This window comes from Nomascus leucogenys, chromosome 8 (assembly GCF_006542625.1).
Source record: "Nomascus leucogenys isolate Asia chromosome 8, Asia_NLE_v1, whole genome shotgun sequence".
Classification (NCBI taxonomy): domain Eukaryota; kingdom Metazoa; phylum Chordata; class Mammalia; order Primates; family Hylobatidae; genus Nomascus; species Nomascus leucogenys.
This window is the reverse complement of record NC_044388.1, coordinates 62,119,402-62,140,061: the sequence shown is the minus strand read 5'-3', so window position 1 is coordinate 62,140,061 and position 20,660 is coordinate 62,119,402. Positions and strand designations below refer to the sequence as shown.

The 20,660-nt window shown below is 40.2% G+C and overlaps 1 protein-coding gene across 1 annotated transcript in view; it reads left to right on the top strand.

Annotated features, from left to right (window-relative positions):
- The window catches only part of RANBP9 (RAN binding protein 9), a 95,642-nt gene that overhangs the window by 17,100 nt on the left and 57,882 nt on the right, over nucleotides 1-20,660 (top strand). The gene's annotated exons all lie outside the window — the stretch shown is intronic.

The window sequence follows — 20,660 nt, the reverse complement described above, 5'->3', positions numbered from 1 at the left end:
TTTTGACAAACATTGTATAGTCATATAACCACCATCGCAGTCGATACGGGAGACTCCCCTTATCTGTGGGGGATACATTCCAAGACCCTTTGTGGATGCTTGAAACTGCAGGTAGTACTGAACTCTATATATATTATGTTTTTTTTCAGTCTCATAATTGAGAGGGCTACTCAGTGACTAAAGGGCATGTGGTATATACAGCATGGATGTGCTAGACAAAGGAATGATTCCCAGGTGGGGACAGGGTGGGACTGAATCCAATGGCATGAGATTTTATCATGTTACTCAGAATGGCATGCAATTTAAAACTTACAAATTGCTTATTTCTGGAATTTTCCAGTTAATATTTTCGGACCTCAGTTGACTGTGGGTAACTGAAACACTGAGGAAAGCAAAACCACAGATAAGTGCGGACTGCTTTATATAGAACAGCTCTATCATCCCCCAAAATTCTGCCATACCCTTTTGTAGACAACCCTTCCCCATCTCTAGCTCCTGGTAACTATTGACTGGTTTTCTGTCTCTATAGTTTGGCCATTTCAAGAATGGCATGTAAATGGAATCATATAGTTGTAGCCTTTTAAGTCTGGTATCTTTCACTTAGCATAACACATTTAAGATTCCTCCCTGTTGTATATATTCATAGAACAGTCCTTTTTAATCTAGTTGTGTAGATGAGTGAACCAAAGTTTGCTTTCCCACTCCCCAGTTGAAGAACTTCTCAGTTGTTTCCAGTTTTTTGACTGGAACTGTAAACATGTATATACAGGTTTTTGTGTAAACATAAGTTTTCTTTTCACGAGTAAGTATCTAGGAGTGGGATTGCTGGATTGTAGTTAAGTGTATTTTTAACTTTATAAGAAACTGCCAAATTGTTTCACAAAGTGGCTATACTAGTTTGCAGTTCATTTTTTTTTTTTTCCTGAGCCAGAGTCTCGCTCTGTTGCCCAGGCTGGAGTACAGTGGTGCGATCTTGGCTCACTGCAACCTCCGCCTTCCGGGTTCAAGCAATTCTCCTGCCTCAGCCTCCCAAGTAGCTGGGATTACAGGTGCCCACCACCATGCCTGGCTAATTTTTGTATTTTTGGTAGAGACGGGGTTTCACTCTGTTGGCCAGGCTGGTCTCGAGCGCCTGACCTCTAATGATCCACCTGCCTCTGCCTCCCAAAGTGCTGGGATTGCAGGCATGAGCCACCACACCCAGCCTCTAGCTTTTTCATATATACGTTTTTCTTTTTTTTTTTTTTTTGCATTTTTTTTTTTTTTATTATACTTTAGGGTTTTAGGTACATGTGCACAATGTGCAGGTTTGTTACATATGTATCCATGTGCCATGTTGATTTCCTGCACCCATCAACTCGTCATTTAGCATTAGGTGTATCTCCTAATGCTGTCCCTCCCCCTCCCCCACCCACAACAGTCCCGGAGTGTGATGTTCCCCTTCCTGTGTCCATGAGTTCTCATTGTTCAATTCCCACCTATGAGAGAGAACATGCGGTGTTTGGTTTTTTGTCCTTGCGATAGTTTACTGAGAATGATGTTTTCCAGTTTCATCCATGTCCCTACAAAGGACACGAACTCATCATTTTTTATGGCTGCATAGTATTCCATGGTGTATATGTGCCACATTTTCTTAATCCAGTCTATCGTTGTTGGACATTTGGGTTGGTTCCAACTCTTTGCTATTGTGAATAGTGCCGCAATAAACATACGTGTGCATGTGTCTTTATAGCAGCATGATTTATAGTCCTTTGGGTATATACCCAGTAATGGGATGGCTGGGTCAAATGGTATTTCTAGTTCGAGATCCCTGAGGAATCGCCACACTGACTTCCACAATGGTTGAACTAGTTTACAGTCCCACCAACAGTGTAAAAGTGTTCCTATTTCTCCACATCCTCTCCAGCACCTGTTGTTTCCTGATTTTTTAATGATGGCCATTCTAACTGGTGTGAGATGGTATCTCACTGTGGTTTTGATTTGCATTTCTCTGATGGCCAGTGATGATGAGCATTTCTTCATGTGTTTTCTGGCTGCATAAATGTCTTCTTTTGAGAAGTGTTTGTTCATGTCCTCTGCCCACTTTTTGATGGGGTTGTTTGTTTTTTTCTTGTAAATTTGTTTGAGTTCATTGTAGATTCTGGATATTAGCCCTTTGTCAGATGAGTAGGTTGCAAAAATTTTCTCCCATTCTGTAGGTTGCCTGTTCATTCTGATGATAGTTTCTTTTGCTGTGCAGAAGCTCTTTAGTTTAATGAGATCCCATTTGTCGATTTTGGCTTTTGTTGCCATTGCTTTTGGTGTTTTAGACATAAAGTCCTTGCCCACGCCTATGTCCTGAATGGTATTGCCTAGGTTTTCTTGTAGGATTTTAATGGTTTTAGGTCTAACATATAAGTCTTTAATCCATCTTGAATTAATTTTTGTATAAGGTGTAAGGAAGGGATCCAGTTGCAGCTTTCTACATATGGCTAGCCAGTTTTCCCAGCACCATTTATTAAATAGGGAATCCTTTCCCCATTGCTTGTTTTTGTCAGGTTTGTCAAAGATCAGATAGTTGTAGCTATGCGGCATCATTTCTGAGGGCTCTGTTCTGTTCCATTGATCTATGTCTCTGTTGTGGTACCAGTACCATGCTGTTTTGGTTACTGTAGCCTTGTAGTATAGTTTAAAGTCAGGTAGCGTGATGCCTCCAGCTTTGTTCTTTTGGCTTAGGATTGACTTGGCGATGCGGGCTCTTTTTTGGTTCCATATGAACTTTAAAGTAGTTTTTTCCAATTCTGTGAAGAAAGTCATTGGTAGCTTGATGGGGATGGCATTGAATCTATAAATTACCTTGGGCAGTATGGCCATTTTCATGATATTGATTCTTCCAACCCATGAGCATGGAATGTTCTTCCATTTGTTTGTATCCTGTTTTATTTCATTGAGCAGTGGTTTGTAGTTCTCCTTGAAGAGGTCCTTCACATCCCTTGTAAGTTGGATTCCTAGGTATTTTATTCTCTTTGAAGCAATTGTGAATGGGAGTTCACTCATGATTTGGCTCTCTGTTTGTCTGTTATTGGTGTACAAGAATGCTTGTGATTTTTGTACATTAATTTTGTATCCTGAGACTTCGCTGAAGTTGCTAATCAGCTTAAGGAGATTTGGGGCTGAGACAATGGGGTTTTCTAGATATACAATCATGTCATCTGCAAACAGGGACAATTTGACTTCCTCTTTTCCTAATTGAATACCTTTTATTTCCTTCTCCTGCCTGATTGCTCTGGCCAGAACTTCGAGCACTATGTTGAATAGGAGCGGTGAGAGAGGGCATCCCTGTCTTGTGCCAGTTTTCAGAGGGAATGCTTCCAGTTTTTGCCCATTCAGTATGATATTGGCTGTGGGTTTGTCATAGATAGCTCTTATTATTTTGAGATACGTCCCATCAATACCTAATTTATTGAGAGTTTTTAGCATGAAGGGTTGTTGAATTTTGTCAAAGGCCTTTTCTGCATCTATTGAGATAATCATGTGGTTTTTGTCTTTGGTTCTGTTTATATGCTGGATTACATTTATTGATTTGCGTATGTTGAACCAGCCTTGCATCCCAGGGATGAAGCCCACTTGATCATGGTGGATAAGCTTTTTGATGTGCTGCTGGATTCGGTTTGCCAGTATTTTATTGAGGATTTTTGCATCAATGTTCATCAAGGATATTGGTCTGAAATTCTCTTTTTTGGTTATGTCTCTGCCAGGTTTTGGTAACAGGACGATGCTGGCTTCATAAAATGTGTTAGGGAGGATTCCCTCTTTTTCTATCGATTGGAATAGTTTCAGAAGGAATGGTACCAGTTCCTCCTTGTACCTCTGGTAGAATTCAGCTGTGAATCCATCAGGTCCTGGACTCTTTTTGGTTGGTAAGCTATTGATTATTGCCACAATTTCAGAACCTGTTATTGGTCTATTCAGAGATTCAACTTCTTCCTGGTTTAGTCTTGGGAGGGTGTATTTGTCGAGGAATTTATCCATTTCTTCTAGATTTTCTAGTTTATTTGCATAGAGGTGTTTGTAGTATTCTCTGATGGTAGATTGTATTTCTGTGGGATCGGTGGTGATATCCCCTTTTTCGTTTTTTATTGCATCTATTTGATTCTTCTCTCTTTTCTTCTTTATTAGTCTTGCTAGCGGTCCATCAATTTTGTTGATCTTTTCAAAAAACCAGCTCCTGGATTCATTAATTTTTTGAAGGGTTTTTTGTGTCTCTATTTCCTTCAGTTCTGCTCTGATTTTAGTTATTTCTAGCCTTCTGCTAGCTTTTGAATGTGTTTGCTCTTGCTTTTCTAGTTCTTTTAATTGTGATGTTAGGGAGTCAATTTTGGATCTTTCCTGCTTTCTCTTGTGGGCATTTAGTGCTATAAATTTCCCTCTACACACTGCTTTGAATGTGTCCCAGAGATTCTGGTATGTTGTGTCTTTGTTCTCGTTGGTTTCAAAGAACGTCTTTATTTCTGCCTTCATTTCATTATGTACCCAATAGTCATTCAGGAGCAGGTTGTTCAGTTTCCATGTAGTAGAGCGGTTTTGAGTGAGTTTCTTAATCCTGAGTTCTAGTTTGATTGCACTGTGGTCTGAGAGACAGTTTGTTATAATTTCTGTTCTTTTACAGTTGCTGAGGAGAGCTTTACTTCCAACTATGTGGTCAATTTTGGAATAGGTGTGGTGTGGTGCTGAAAAAAATGTATATTCTGTTGACTTGGGGTGGAGAGTTCTGTAGATGTCTATTAGGTCCACTTTATGTAGAGCTGAGTTCAATTCCTGGATATCCTTGTTAACTTTCTGTCTCGTTGATCTGTCTAATGCTGACAGTGGGGTGTTAAAATCTCCCATTATTATTGTGTGGGAGTTTAAGTCCCTTAGTAGGTCACTCAGGACTTGCTTTATGAATCTGGGTGCTCCTGTGTTGGGTGCATATATATTTAGGATAGTTAGCTCTTCTTGTTGAATTGATCCCTTTACCATTATGTAATGGCCTTCTTTGTCTCTTTTGATCTTTGTTGGTTTAAAGTCTATTTTATCAGAGACTAGGATTGCAACCCCTGCCTTTTTTTGTTTTCCAGTTGCTTGATAGATCTTCCTCCATCCCTTTATTTTGAGTCTATGTGTGTCTCTGCACGTGAGATGGGTTTCCTGAATACAGCACACTGATGGGTCCTGACTCCTTATCCAGTTTGCCAGTCTGTGTCTTTTGATTGGAGCATTTAGCCCATTTACATTTAACGTTAATATTGTTATGTGTGAATCTGATCCTGTCATTATGATGTTAGTTGGTTATTTTGCTCGTTAGTTGCTATAGTTTCTTCCTAGTCTCGATGGTCTTTACAATTTGGCATGTTTTTGCAGTGGCTGGTACCGGTTGTTCTTTTCCATGTTTAGTGCTTCCTTCAGGAGCTCTTTTAGGGCAGGCCTGGTGGTGACAAAATCACTCAGCGTTTGCTTGTCCGTAAAGTGTTTTATTTCTCCTTCACTTATGAAGCTTAGTTTGGCGGGATAGGAGATTCTGGGTTGAAAATTCTTTTCTTTAAGAATGTTGAATATCGGCCCCCACTCTCTTCTGGCTTGTAGAGTTTCTGCTGAGAGATCAGCTGTTAGTCTGATGGGCTTCCCTTTGTGGGTAACCCGACCTTTCTCTCTGGCTGCCCTTAACATTTTTTCTTTCATTTCAACTTTGGTGAATCTGACAATAATGTGTCTTGGAGTTGCCCTTCTCGAGGAGTATCTTTGTGGCGTTCTCTGTATTTCCTGAATCTGAATGCTGGCCTGCCTTTCTAGATTGGGGAAGTTCTCCTGGATAATATCTTGCAGAGTGTTTTCCAACTTGGTTCCATTCTCCCCATCATTTTCAGGCACACCAATCAGACGTAGGTTTGGTCTTTTCACATAGTCCCAAATTTCTTGGAGGCTTTGTTCATTTCTTTTTATCCTTTTTTCTCTAAACTTCCCTTCTCTCTTCATTTCATTCATTTCATCTTCCATCAGCGATACCCTTTCTTCCAGTTGATCGCATCTGCTACTGAGGCTTCTGCAATCTTCGCGTAGTTCTCGAAACTTGGCTTTCAGCTCCATCAGCTCCTTGAAGCCCTTCTCTCCATTGGTTATTCTAGTTATCCATTCTTCTAATTTTTTTTCAAAGTTTTTAACTTCTTTCCTGTTGTTTTGAATTTCCTCTCGTAGCTCAGAGTAGTTTGATCGTCTGAAGCCTTCTTCTCTCAACTCATCAAAGTCATCCTCCATCCAGCTTTGTTCCGTTGCTGGTGAGGAACTGCGTTCCTTTGGAGGAGGAGAGGTGCTCTGTTTTTTAGCGTTTCCAGTTTTTTTGGTCTGTTTTTTCCCCATCTTTGTGGTTTTATCTACTTTTTGTCTTTGATGGTGGTGATGTACAGATGGGTTTTTGGTGTGGATGTCCTTTCTGTTTGTTAGTTTTCCTTCTACCAGACAGGACCCTCAGCTGCAGGTCTGTTGGAGTTTACTAGAGGTGCACTCCAGACCCTGTTTGGCTGGGTGTCAGCAGCGGTGGCTGCAGAACAGCAGATTTTCGTGAGACCACAAATTCAGCTGTCTGATAGTTCCTCTGAAAGTTTTGTCTCAGAGAAGTACCGGGTTGAATGAGGTGTCAGTCTGTCCCTACTGGGGGGTGCCTCCCAGTTAGGCTGCTCAGGGGTGAGGGACCCACTTTAGGAGGCAGTCTGACCGTTCTCAGATCTCCAGCTGCATGCTGGGAGAACCACTACTCTCTTCAAAGCTGTCAGTCAGACAGGGACATTTAAGTCTGTGGAAGTTCTTGCAGAGTTTTTGTTTGTCTGTGCCCTGCCCCCAGAGGTGGAGCCTACAGAGGCAGGCAGGCCTCCTTGAGCTGTGGTGGGCTCCACCCAGTTCGAGCTTCCTGGCTGCTTTGTTTACCTAAGCAAGCCTGGGCAATGGCGGGCGCCCCTCCCCCAGCCTCGCTGCCGCCTCGCAGCTTGATCTCAGACTGCTGTGCTAGCAATTAGCGAGACTCCGTGGGCATAGGACCCTCCGAGCCAGGTGCGGGACACAATCTCCTAGTGTGCCGTTTTCCAGGCCCGTTGGAAAGCCAGTATTGATGACTACCATATTAGTCGTTGCTTCTTTCTTTATAAATTGTTGTTGATACATTCTGTTTCCTCCGCCTGGCTACGAGCACCATGAGATAGTAATGTTCCTTAGCCAGATATATCATTTTTTTCTTCCAGATGTGTTTTCAGATTATTCGTGTTCATGTGCTTGTTGAGTGACAGAAACCAGCCATGCTGTGGAGAGAGATGATATCCGCCGCCACCCCCGGCTAATCTTTTGTGTTTTTAGTAGAGACGGGGTTTCACCATGTTGCCCAGCCTGGCGTCGAACTCCTGAGCTCAGGCGATCTCCCCGCCCTGGCCTCCAAAAGTTCTGGGATTGCAGGTGTGAGCCACTGTGCCTGGCCCACTAGTTTGCATTTCTACCAGCAATGTATGAGAGTTCCTGTTGATCGTAGCACTAGGTATTGTCATTTTTTTTTTATTTTTTAGCCATTATAATAGGTTTCTGGTGATTTCTTGCTGTGGTTTTAATTTATATTTCCCTGATGACTAATTATGTTGAAGAATCCCTAATTCTCACCTGCTCTTCATCTATAAGGTACCATTTGGAGTTCTCTGACTATGCATGCTGGCTTATATTTCTAGTTCCTTATGCATGCCCTTCCTTCACCTTCTCTTACCCCTTTCTCTATTTGCCTAGCTAATTAATTAGTCTTCAAGTCCTAGTTTAGGAATACCTTTCTTATGGCATTTTCTCCCTAAAGTAGGAATATGCCTTTTCTATGCCTCCTTTACATTTTGGCCAGACTGTAATTATGATATTTATATTGTTTCAATTGTCTGCTTACTGCCAACATGACCCTATAGATTTAAGAGTAAGGGACTATTTTAATTTCTATAACTCCAGTACTTAATTTATATCTAGCTTTTAAAGGTATGAATAAATGAATGGATTAGAAGTACTATTTCTTGTATGTTCTTGGAGAAAAGTATTGTTTTTTTTGTTTTGTTTTGCTTTGAGACAGAGTCTTGCTCTGTTGCCCAGGCCAGAGTGCAGTGGCACGATCTTGGCTCACTGTAACCTCCACCTCCTGGGTTCAAGCAATTCTGCCTGTCTCAGCCTTCCAAGTAGCTGGGATTACAGGCGTATACCACCATGCCTGGCTAATTTTTGTGTTTTTGGTAGAGATGGGGTTTCACCCTGTTGCCCAGGCTGGTGTCAAACTCCTGACCTCAGGTGATCCACCTGCCTCCGCCACCCAAAGTGCTGGGATTACAGGTGTGAGCCACTGTGCCTCGCCCCCTTTTTTTTTTTTTTTTTTTTGAGATGGAGTTTCGCTCTTGTTGCCCAGGCTGGAGTGCGATGGCGTGATTTCAGCTCACTGTAACCTCTGCCTCCCAGGTTCAAGTGATTCTCCTGCCTCAGCCTTCCAAGTAGCTGGATTACAGGCATGCGCCACCACGCCCAGCTTATTTTGTGCTTTTAGTAGAGACGGTGTTTTGCGATGTTGGCCAGGCTGATTTCGAACCCCTGACCTCAGGTGATCCACCCACCTCGGCCTCCCAAAGTACTGAGATTATAGGTGTGAGCCACCGCACCTGGCCAAACTTGTATTTCTTTGGTCACATTCATTTATCTCTCTGGTAAACGTGTCGAACAAAGTTCTAGGCCCAACCCATTGTTTTTGGAAGCAAAGAACAATTCATTTATGAAAAAAAGCAACTCGTATTGCTAATTTTGGCCAAGTGATGTTTTTCTGGAAAAAAGATTCTTTCCTAAAAATCTCAACATCTTTGTAAAGCATGGACCAGAAAGAGTAGCTGTTAGGCACCTTTTGTTTGCAATCACGTATGCCCATCTGAGAGTTTATTGTGCTTAATTTAAAACTGAATTTTCGCCGGGCACGGTGGTTCTAGCCTTTAGCACTTTGGGAGGCTGATGCCGGTGGATCATGAGGTCAGGAGTTCTAGACCAGCCTGGCCAACATAGTGAAACCCCGTCTCTACTAAAAATACAAAAAATTAGCCGGCCGTGGTGGCAGGCACCTGTAATGCCAGCTACTTGGGGGGCTGGGGCAAGAGAATCGCTTGAACACAGGAGGCAGAGGTTACAGTGAGCCGACATCATGCCACTGCACTCCATCCCAGGTGACTGTGCGAGACTCAGTCTCAAAAACAAACAAACAAACAAAAAAACACTGAGTTTTCTTTTAAACAAAGTGTTTATCCCAGATCTCAGTTTTTAAAATAAATTGTCCTTGGCAACAAATTTTCTCATGAAATGGCAAGAGTTGGGTGTGAATTGCTTCTTTCAATAGGGTAGAAAGAACTGGTGTTAATGTATTATGTGCTTGTAAAGACTTTTAATTTCTCCTATGGTGTATGTTATTTCTAGGTTTACCCTGGAAAATTAGGAATATGACTGTCATGATTGTTACTTGTATTCCTTTATTGCCTAGAAAATGAGACCTGAAGAAAGTTCCTTTTATTGAGTGAAAGAATATATTTCGTTTTCTGCCATAGTTTTCATTTAAACTGAACCTAAGTTTTGTATATGTGCAGCTAAATAAATTTTTTAGGACAAAATAGTCTGTTTAAATATTATTAATTTAAAAATAAATTCTAATGCATTTCACTAAATCACTTTGTCTACATGACTTTTTTTTTTTTTTTTTTGAGATGGAGTCTCTGTCACCCAGTCTGGAGTTCAGTGGCGCAATCTTGGCTCACTGCAACCTCTGGCTCCTGGGCTCACGGAATTCTCTTGTCTTAGTCTGTCCTAGTAGCTGGGATTACAGGTATGCCCCACTACACCCAGCTAATTTTTGTATTTTCAGTAGAGATGGGGTTTCACCATGTTGGCCAGGCCGGTCTTGAACTCCTCACCTCAAAATGATCCACCCACCTCGGCCTCCCAAAGTGCTGGGATTACAGCTGTGAGCCACCATGCCTGGCCCTGCATAACTTCTTTAGGGCATATATTTAATGAGTGTGTGTTTACTTTCCCTTATTTTAGTGATCATTGACCATTGAGATGAATTTCTTTAAGGAGTCTGTATCTTAGGTACTTTCAGTTCAGGGATTTCATTCAAATTTTAAATTATGCATATTGATAGAGGCAGTGGAGATACAGTTAATTCTAAATGTGAGAGATAATAAAATTTTTATTTGAAAGTTTTTAGAATTATTATTTATTATGAATGGTATTTTTAGCTCTTCAAACAAAATATTGATGCCACTCTTTGACAGTGTTCCAGTGAGAACTGGCAAGTAATTCAGTCTCTGTTCTGTTCCTAAATTCTTCTGCTGATAATAAATTGCACTCTTTCAGAATGTTCCTTTTATGCTTGCTGACTTTCTAGATTATTTCTTAGGGGGAGGAGGAGAACAAAGGTCTTTCTTCCTGTCTGGCCTTAAAAGGCTTTGAAAACTAGAAGGATCTTTCCTTCTAGGTTTGATTGGTTGTAAGCAGCAAATGGAAGCACAGGGTAAATGTGAACAAAGAGTAAACAATATATTTATTATAAGCAATATATTTATTTAACAAATATATGTTGAACACCTATGATATATCACATTGTCAGCAGCTGAGTGGGGATAAGAAATTATTTTATTGATTTGTCTTATTCATAGTTCTTACTAGAGGACCTGACATTTAGTACAAACTCAATTAATACAGTGAGTGAACTGAATGTGGTCCCTGCCCTTGAGGAAGATCAAATTTAGTGTAGTCATATGTCGCTGAACTACGGAACATGTTCTAAGACATGAGTCATTGGGCGATGTTTTTTTATGAACATCATAAAGGGTGCTTACGTAAACCTAGATGGTATAGCCTACTACATACCTGGGCTGTACCTACTACATACCTGGGCTGTACCTACTACATACCTGGGCTGTCCAACAAAGGACTATATATGTATATATATATATACACATACACATATATATATAAAGGACTATATATATACACATATAAAGGACTATATATATATATACATATAAAGGACTATATATATATATATACATATAAAGGACTATATATATAGATATATATATATAAAGGACTATATATATATAAAGGACTATATATATATAGTCCTTTGTTGACCAAACTGTTGGTATATGGTGTTTGGAAGATACGGTGGGACAACGCAGGAAGCAGAAATATGCAACTCTAAGACATAATATACTAAGTACTTAAGAATGAGACCATATATGGGAAAACTGAGGAGAGAGTAATTAATTTTGGCTCAAGGAAACAGATTTATACAGGAAGTAGTAGTTGGTAGACCTTACAAAATGAGTAAGAATTTGAGAGGCCTTTTTGGGAAAGAACATTCCAGACTATGGTAAATGGCCAGAATAGTCTCATAGGAAGAGTGCAACTTCGTGGTCTTTGGCAGAGATACATGGTTCAGTATTGTTGGGGACTTGGATTATAAGGAAGAGTTACAAAAGTAAGAATAGGCTGAGCGTGGTGGCTCATGCCTGTAATCCCAACACTTAGGGAGCCCAAAGCGGATGGATCACCTGAGGTAAAGAGTTCGAGACTAGCCTGACCAACATATAGTGAAACCCCATCTCTACTAAAAAGTACAAAAATTAGCTGGGTGTGGTGGCACACGCCTGTAGTCCCATCTACTTGGGTAGCCAAGGCAGAAGAATCGCTTGAACCCAGGATGCGAAGGTTGCAGTGAGCCGAGATCACACCACTGCACTCCAGCCTGGCAACAGAGTGAGACTTCATCTCTCAAAAAAAAAAAAAAGGAAAAAAAGTAAGAATGGAATCAGATGTTATACAGCCTTGATGATAGTTCTAGGGTGAAATATACTCTATAGGTAGAAGGGAGCTTTCAGTTTTTTGTTTTGTTTTTGTTTGTGGCAAAGTCTTGCTCTGTCATGTAGTACAGTGGCACAATCATGGCTCTCTGTGGCCTTGACCTCCCTTACTTAAGTGATCCTCCTGCTTCAGCTTAGCCTCCCAGGTAGCTGGGACTACGGGTGTGCATCACCATGCCCAGATTTTTTTTTTTTTTTTGGATAGAGATGGGTCTCGGTATGTTGCACAGGCTGGTCTTGGTCTTGAACTCCTGGCCTCAAGCTATCCTCCTGCCTCCCTAAGTGTTCGGATTACAGGCACATGAGTCACTGCACCCAGACTGCCTTCAATCTTTTTGAGTAGGGAAGATATATGATACCTGCTTTAGAAAGATAGTACAAAGTCAGGAGAGGATGAAGTGTGTGATGGCGGTCTGCAAAACTGCTATAGAGTGTACGGGCTAGGGCTAGGAGTTAGGTTGTGAGGCGGTTGCCTGAGGATAGAGTGTGATAGAGATTAAAAAAAAAAATAACAGGAGGAAAATAACAGAGGAGGAGATTTAATTTGTCAAGTACCTGTTATGTGCCAGATACTGTGCTAAGAACCTAGGATTGACAAAGATGGAGACAGGGCTGTAAACATGGCTGAGAAAGGGTACCTACTTTCCAGAAGTTTGCAGGTAAGAAGGGAAATGAACATGTAAATAAATAATAAAATCCAGTATGAGATACACAGTAGTAGACATATAAACAAATTAGAGAAGTATGTTGGAGGAAGTAACCAACTCTGTTGGAAGACAGGGTGGTGATCAGGAAAGTCTATCTAGGAAGCTTACATAAAATTACAGAAGAGGAATACAGTTAAACATAAGCTTCTCTGTCCTTCAGTTGCTCAGGTATCCTTCACAAGATAGGATATGAACAGAGATTTTAAAGATTAGTAGCTGTTTTAGAAGCTGACTAGTTACTTTTGTTGAGAAATATAGTGGAGATATAAATCTTGGCTCTGCTACTTAACTAGTTCTGTGATTTTGTATTTTTTGACAGATTCTCTCAGTCTGTGAAAAGGAAATAATAGTGCCAACCTCATAAGACTAAATTACGTAACTCACTTAAAGCACTTATTAGAGTACCTGGTGTGAAGCAAACTCAAGATAGCTTGATGCTGCTCTGAGAAAAGATGCCTGGTGCACAGCAAACTCATGTCTTCTTGCCGCTGCTTGCTGCTGCTGCTGCTGCTGCTCCTGCTGGAGGAAGCTCAGCATAAAGTTTTGTGGGAGGAATGTGTCTGGAGATGATCATGAAGGGACTTCTAATGCTAGTGGGTGTTACCTTTTATCTTTCAGGTGCTAGTTTTAAGCAGGGAATTATATGGTTGGATTTGCTTTTTAGGTAGGTTATCTGAGGGTAACAGGGAAAATAGACTTGAGACTGACCTCCAGAGATCAGTTGGGTTATTGTAATAATAAATTGAGGGTTTAATCTGTGTGGTGGGGTTGGAGAGGAAAGTAGACAGATTTGTTAACTAATTAGGACTTAATTTTTTTACATGAAATCTGTCTTTATTTCCTTGATTAGGAAGTAAGAGTAGTAAGTACGTAAAGATAGTTGTTGAGAGAGTGTTAAGAATGACTCCCTAGCTTTTGGTTTAGAAGATTAAATGGATAGTGATGTGACCAAACACATCAGAAAATACCAGAAGGGGATTTTTTTTTTTTTTTTAAGAGCTAGGGCCTCACTTTGTTGCCCTGGCTGGAGTACAGTTGTGTGATCATAGCTCACTGCAGCCTCAAATTCCTGGGCTCAAGGGATCCTCCTGCCTCAGCCTCCCAAAGTACTGGGATTACAGTTGTGAGCCATCATACCTGGCCAGGAAGTGGATTTTTAAAGAAGATGATGATGATAACAGTGTTTGAGCTGCTAGGGGACTCCCAGAAAATTAATAGCAAAGGCTTTGACTAAAAATAAATGAGATTTAGGAGAGTAGGGCTGAAGGTAGATTTTGGAGTTGTCAGAAGGTAAGTTGTTAAAGCCATGGGAATTGATAGGATCACCCAAGTATGTAGTGTAAAAAAAAAAAAACAGGGCCTAGGGTGGACACCTGAAAAACCGAATTTAAAGGACATATAGAAGGAGGGAATTCATCTGAGATTCTTTTCATGTACTTATGAATTTTTTTTAAAATTTTTTTCTTGTTACATAATCATCTAAGATTCTATAAAAGAATGGTCAGAGAATTAGAAGGCAGATCCTAGGTGTTTTTAGAAGCCAAGGAAGTCAGTTCAAAGAAGGACTGCTAAGTCTCCACTGGTTTGTCATTTGGGGGATTAATTAATCCTTGTGATAGCAGTTTCCTTAAAATTGGGGTGATAGTAGGTGCAGTGTGTCAAAGAGTTAGAGGTAAGGAATGGAGATAATGTGCCAGTGGACTTAGTAGCTGTGTTGCTGTTGTGAGAAACAATAGTTCACAACCCATTTAGAAAAGTAATACACTGCCAATTTGATAATTCAAGGCCAGGCGTGGTGGCTCATGCTTGTAATCCCAGCACTTTTGGTGGCTGAGGTGGGAGGATTGCCTGAGCTCAGTAGTTTGAGACCAGCTTGGGCAGAAAGTGAGACCCTGTTTATTAGGCCGGGCATGGTGGCTCATGCCTGTAATCCCAGCACTTTGGGAGGCCGAGGTGGGTGGATCATCTGAGGTCAGGAGTTTGAGACCAGCCTGGCCAACATGGTGAAACCCTGTCTCTACCAAAAATACAAAAACATAGCTGGGCGTGGTGGCGCATGCCTAGTACCCAGTTACTCGGGAGGCTGAGGCAGGAGAATCCCTTGAACCTGGGAGGCGGAGGCTGCAGTGAGTCAAGATGGCGCCACTGCACTCCAGCTTGGGCAAGAGAGCCAGACTCCATCTCAAAAAATAAATAAATAAATAAATAAAAATAATAAAATTAGCCGGGTGTAGTGGCATGCACCTGTGGTCCCAGCTATATGAGAGGCTGAGCCAGGAAGATCGCTTGAGCCCAGGAGGTTAAGGCTGCAGTGAACTGTGTTTCTGCCACTACATTCCAGCCTAGGCTACAGAGTGAGACTATTTCAGGGGAAAAAAAAAAAAAGAAATTTTGGAAATTCAGGAAAGAAAAAAAAGTACAGAAAAATGTAAGGGAGAAAACTAAACCATAATTTTGTATAATTAATTGCTATCAATACTTCTGCTCATTTCTTTCGGATTTTATATATACACTTATATTTTAAGCTTAGTTATACTCTTTTTTTTTTTCTTTTTGAGACAGAGTCTCGCTCTGTTGCCAGGCTGGAGTGCAGTGGTGCAATTTCGGCTCACTGCAATTGCAATCTCTGCTTCCCAGGTTCAAGCAGTTCTCCCACCTCAGCCCCCCCCCAGTAGCTGGGACTACAGGCGCATGCCACCACGCCCAGCTACTTTTTGTATTTTCAGTAGAGACCAGGGTTTCACCATGTTGGCCAGGATGGTCTTGATCTCTTGACCTCGTGATCCTCCCACCTAGGCCTCCCAAAGTGTTGGGATTACAGGTGTGAGCCCCCGCGCCTGGCCTGGTATCTTCTTTATACAGGTTTTTACATCCTGTGTTTATCATTGATTTATTTAGTATTTTGGGGGAGACGGTATTTCTCTGTTGCCCAGGCTGTAGTGCAGTGGCGCAGTCATAGCTCACTGTAACCTCAAACTGTTGGGTTCAAGTGATCCTCCTGCCTCAACCACTCAAGTAGCTAGGACTACAGAGATGTGTCGCCATGCCTGGCTTATTTTTAAATTTTTTTGTAGAGGATTATTATTGATTTATTTCTATGTAACAGTTATAGTGTATTTCTTTCATAATTATAAGCATTTTTCTATGAGATTAAAAGCTCTGAATATCTTTTTATTTTTGGCTGTGGCATAGTCTGTTATAAGTTTATTAAGGCACATCCATAGCTGTTCTCCTGTTGCCAGTTATTTAGATTGTTTTAATTCTTTCACTATTCTAAATAATCTTTTTTGCGTGAAATTTGTCTTTATTTCCTTAGGAAAGATTTCTTGAAGTGGAATTATGGATCACAAGAAGGGGTATGCACATTTTTAAGGCTTATGATACACATGGCCAAATTACTCTCCAGAAAAATTATTCCAATATATGTTTGGGTGGGAGACCTTGCTGTATGTATATGCTGAGGAGAAGGAATCACTAGTGAGTCCAGGAGAAGGCTGAGGAGGCGAATGAGGCAAGTTCCTTTGCCCAGCAGGTGGGATATGGGGATTTAAGTATAAATTAGGAACGTGGGATGCTGTGTGGAATTTATTGGCACTTACCACTACTTCTGGAAGCCTGTCTTGACAGCCGTTTCACCTCCAAATGAGATTAGGCTCCTCTGTTAACGCCCTTTCACAGCATCTTGTACTTCCCCTTCATAGCATTTAATCACCTTCATAATTATTTATTTAAGATCTGTCCTGCCTGTTAGAGTGTCCCTTTAGGGAGGGCACAGACTTTTGTCTTTGCCACAGCTTTATCTGTGTCATCCTACACATAGATATTTAGTAAATGTTCATTGATCAGAGAAGTGAAGGTATTGAGGAACTATGAGATTTAAAACCACGAATTTGTGACAGCGATTTACATACTTGTAATTTTTTTACTATATACCCAGCTGGTTAGAGAGGAAAGTTGAATTGTATGATTGATACAAAATGGGAAACTATAGGTTGGGTAAGTTAGAAGAACAATTGTATTAATTGAGGCTACTGGTGAGGGAATATCTAAATGGACCATTTTAGTTCAGGCTGGGTAGGGAAAAAATGAAATCAGCATGGAGCTGATATACTCAGACAAAATGAGAGATTTATATATTGCTGTTTTTAGTGAGTTTTAAGGAGACGCAGAGGGATTTCTGAGGTGGATTTGCTGCATTTGGCTAAGTGTAGGGCATAACAATGAAAGACAAGAGAAGGGAATCTTTATCAGAGAGGCGTTTTTGGTTTGTTTTGTTTACTGCTACATCCATGGTGTGTAGAACAATGCCAGACACAAAATAGGTGCTGCATCAATGTGTTAACTGAGTAGAGGTGGGTAGGGATAATAACATCTTTTCTTTTGTAATCCCCTAGCACTTGCTGTGCATAGTACAGAGTACAGATATTCAATATTTATGGAATGAACAGAATGTGAGTCTTGGATTTTGGGTATGTTCTTTACCTACATTTTGAAACCATCAAGAATGGTAGGAGTCACATTTTTGGTGGCGAGAAAAATTGGTTATTTAAGAAGGTATGAAATATGGGAAAAGTGATCTAGAGATATATAACCATCATGTTTCTCAAATTATTCTTGAGTTGGTTATCTTTAGTGCAGTTTACATCCCAAGTCACCCTTACCTCTTACTCTGTCAGTTATTTTATACTTAACAAGTGTAGGTAGTTTTTTGTGTTTTTTTTCAAGAAATTTTTTTTCCAGTTACACGGTAATGCATTCTTAATGCAAAAGGGAAAATCAAATAAATCCTGTGAAATAGAAAAAAACATACATATTTTTAAAAGCATATACAATCCTACCACCCGGATTAATGGCAGTTGACATTTTGGAGTATATTCTCTCCAGTTTTTTTCTCTATTAAAACTGCTTTCAACATTAGTCTAAGAAAGAAAAATTGGTTTAAGATGTATTTGAATCACATGAGAGATTAAAAAAATATTATTCTCATGGGTACCAGTTCTTATACTTTTACTTTAATATAAATTTAATTGAAAATTCAGGGAGAAAATTTCATTTTAATGTCTTAAAGACACCCATGTCATATAACTTTGAGATTGTATAGTTTTGTCCTGATGAATATATTACTTGAAATCATATTTCAGTTTTTCAGAACCAGGAAAACAGTTTATAACCATGCTATTTATGTTTATCTCAGATATATTGAGTTCTTGCTCTTTGCCTGTTGCTGGAATCACTTAGATTGATTTAACATTCCAAGATAAGGAGAAATGATCTGTTGGTCCTAGACCTTTTGGCTTTGTGGATGATTTGGTAGTCTGGATAGTTTTTTGGAGGAGTGGTTGAAATGTTTTAAAATGGTTGCTGACAAGTAATTGTTGTCAGATGGAAAAACAGATTGGTTAAGGGTTGAGATTCATCCCAGTGATTCTTTGTGATTTGTATAGTACAGAATCTAAGGAGTTTTCCTCCCGAACATTTACAGACATACAGAAGACAGAGTTAATACAGTGAATACCCTTGTACACAGCACCTAGATTTTAGAATTAAGATTTTGCTATATATACTTTATTACAGATCTGTTCATCCACACCCCATCTTTTAAAAATGCATTTCAAAGTGAGTTGCAGAGTTTCCAAATCAGTTTTAAAGTCTCTCATTTTATACTTTTTTCTTATTCTGAGAATCTTTGATTCTGGTGATACTAACATATTTATTTGCTTTAGCCTAGAATATCTTGATACGTTTCCAAATTAAAATACCAGTAATTTGGGAGGCAGAGGTAGGTGGGTCACCTGAGGTCAGGAGTTTTGAGACCAGCCTGGCCAACGTGGCGAAACCCTGTCTCTACTAGTAACAAAAATTAGCGGGCCTGGTGGCGGGAGCCTGTAATCTCAGTGACTCGGGAGGCTGAGGCTGCAGAATCACTTGAACCCAGGAGGCAGAGGTTGCATTGAGCCAAGATCACGCCATTGCACTGCAGACTGGGCAACAAGAGCAAAACTCCATCAATTAAAAAAAAAAAATCAGTATTAAGAACATTGAATACTGTATTTTTTTTGCAGTCTTTTTTTTTTTTTTAATTTTGCTTCAGTCTTTAGAATATATCCCATTAGGGATGGATATTCAAAATACTGTGTTTTAAAGTCACTTGAAGTAATTCTTTTTTCTGTATTTCTGCCACCAACTTGGTATATACTAGTTTCACTTATTTAAAATTATCTTCCATTCTTAGGGACTGATTTTTAAATTTTTGTTTTAATTGCGTAAAACATTCACATTGTTTCAAAGTAAGACTGTTTAAGAAGGCACTTGGCCCAGGTGCGGTTGCTCACGCCTGTAATCCCAGCCCTTTGGGAGGCCGAGGTGGGAAGATCACCTGAGGTCAGGAGTTTGAGACCAGCCTGGCTAATGTGGCGAAACCCCATCTCTACTAAAAATACAAAAATTAACCAGGTGTGGTGGCACATGCCTGTAATCCCAGCTACTACTCAGGAGGCTGAGGCAGGAGAATCGCTTGAGCTTGGGAGGTGGAGGTTGCAGTGAGCCAAGATTGCTCCACTGCACTCTGGCCTGGGTGACAGCGCGACTCTCTCTCAAAAAAAAAAAGGAAAGAAGGCACTTCACAGAAGGTTCACGTCATCCTTTTTTTCTTCCCCCCTCAGGTAACCATTTTCATTAGTTCTTGGTTTATTCTTTTATCATTTCCTTTTGAAAATGGAAGCAAATATGCCATCGAAAACTTTGAAGAGGTATCACAAATAGCTGATGACACTAGTTGGCTGTAAGTAGAGGAAGTGGTTAAATGGGGATGGGAGTGAAAGGAAACTTGAAACATTTTTGTTGCTTTTGAATTTTTTTATTTTATCTATTTTGTTTGCTCTTTTTTTTTTTTGAGAGGTTTAGTATATTTTTACATTGAGAGAGGTACGTTTATACTAATACCTATAGTCCCCTCCTTTTAAGGTACTCTTGTATTGTGAGCAATAATGAAATTAGCTAGTAACCTCTTCAGTACCTTTTCTTCCCTTTCCCCAGTGTCTGTGGGTTTTTTTGCACTTAAAATGTATTATTGATTAATGTGCAGTAAAATACATTTTTTTCAGTGTATAGTTATGAGTTTTGACAAGTAGAATTACATAACAACCACCACAACTAGAATTACATAACAACCACCCCAAACTTTGTCTTGTTGCCCCTTTATCTCAAACCCTCCTCCCACCCCTAACTCCTCACAACCACTGATCTGTCTTCTGTCCCTATAGTTTTGCCTTTTGAAGCCAGAATGTTACATAAATGTAACCTTTTGAGAATGGCTATTTTGTAATCACTTAGCATGATGCATGTGATACTCATCCAGGTAGTTGAGTGTATCAGTAGGTCATTGCTTTTTCTGTAAACTCTCTTTTTTGTTAATTGTTTTATTTCTGTATTTTACCAGCATATAACATTTGCATGCACTATGCTGTTATCTTTATTCTGATCACTTAGTGTTAATTTTAAATTATATTCAATACTCATCATCAGACCTTATCCCAAAGATACTTTGAGGATTTTTTGGTTATCTGAAGCTCACATTCTACAAGTGAGCTCATGGGAACAATATTCTTTTAAGTCCTTTCGGTTCAAACTATTTGCTTGTGACCATTATACTCATTATATTTGAAGCTTTGATTGGATGTAAAATCCCTGGCTCATGTTTTCTTTCTTTCTTTTCTTTTTTTTTTTTTCCGAGACAGACTCTCAGTTGCCCAGGTTGGAGGGCTGTGGCACAATCGTGGCTCACTGCAGCCTCAACCTCCTGGGGCCAAGCGATCCTCCCGCCTCAGCCTCCTGAGTAGCTGGGACTACAGGTGTGCACCACTATGCTCAGCTAACTTTATTTTTTATTTTTGTATTTGTTGGGACAGGGTCCCATTGTGTTGCTCAGGCTGGTCTTGAACTCCTGGGCTCAAGTGATGATCTTCCCACCTCAGCTTCCCAAAGTGCTGGGATCACACATATGAGCCACTGCACCCAGCTGTGTTTTTTTATGAGC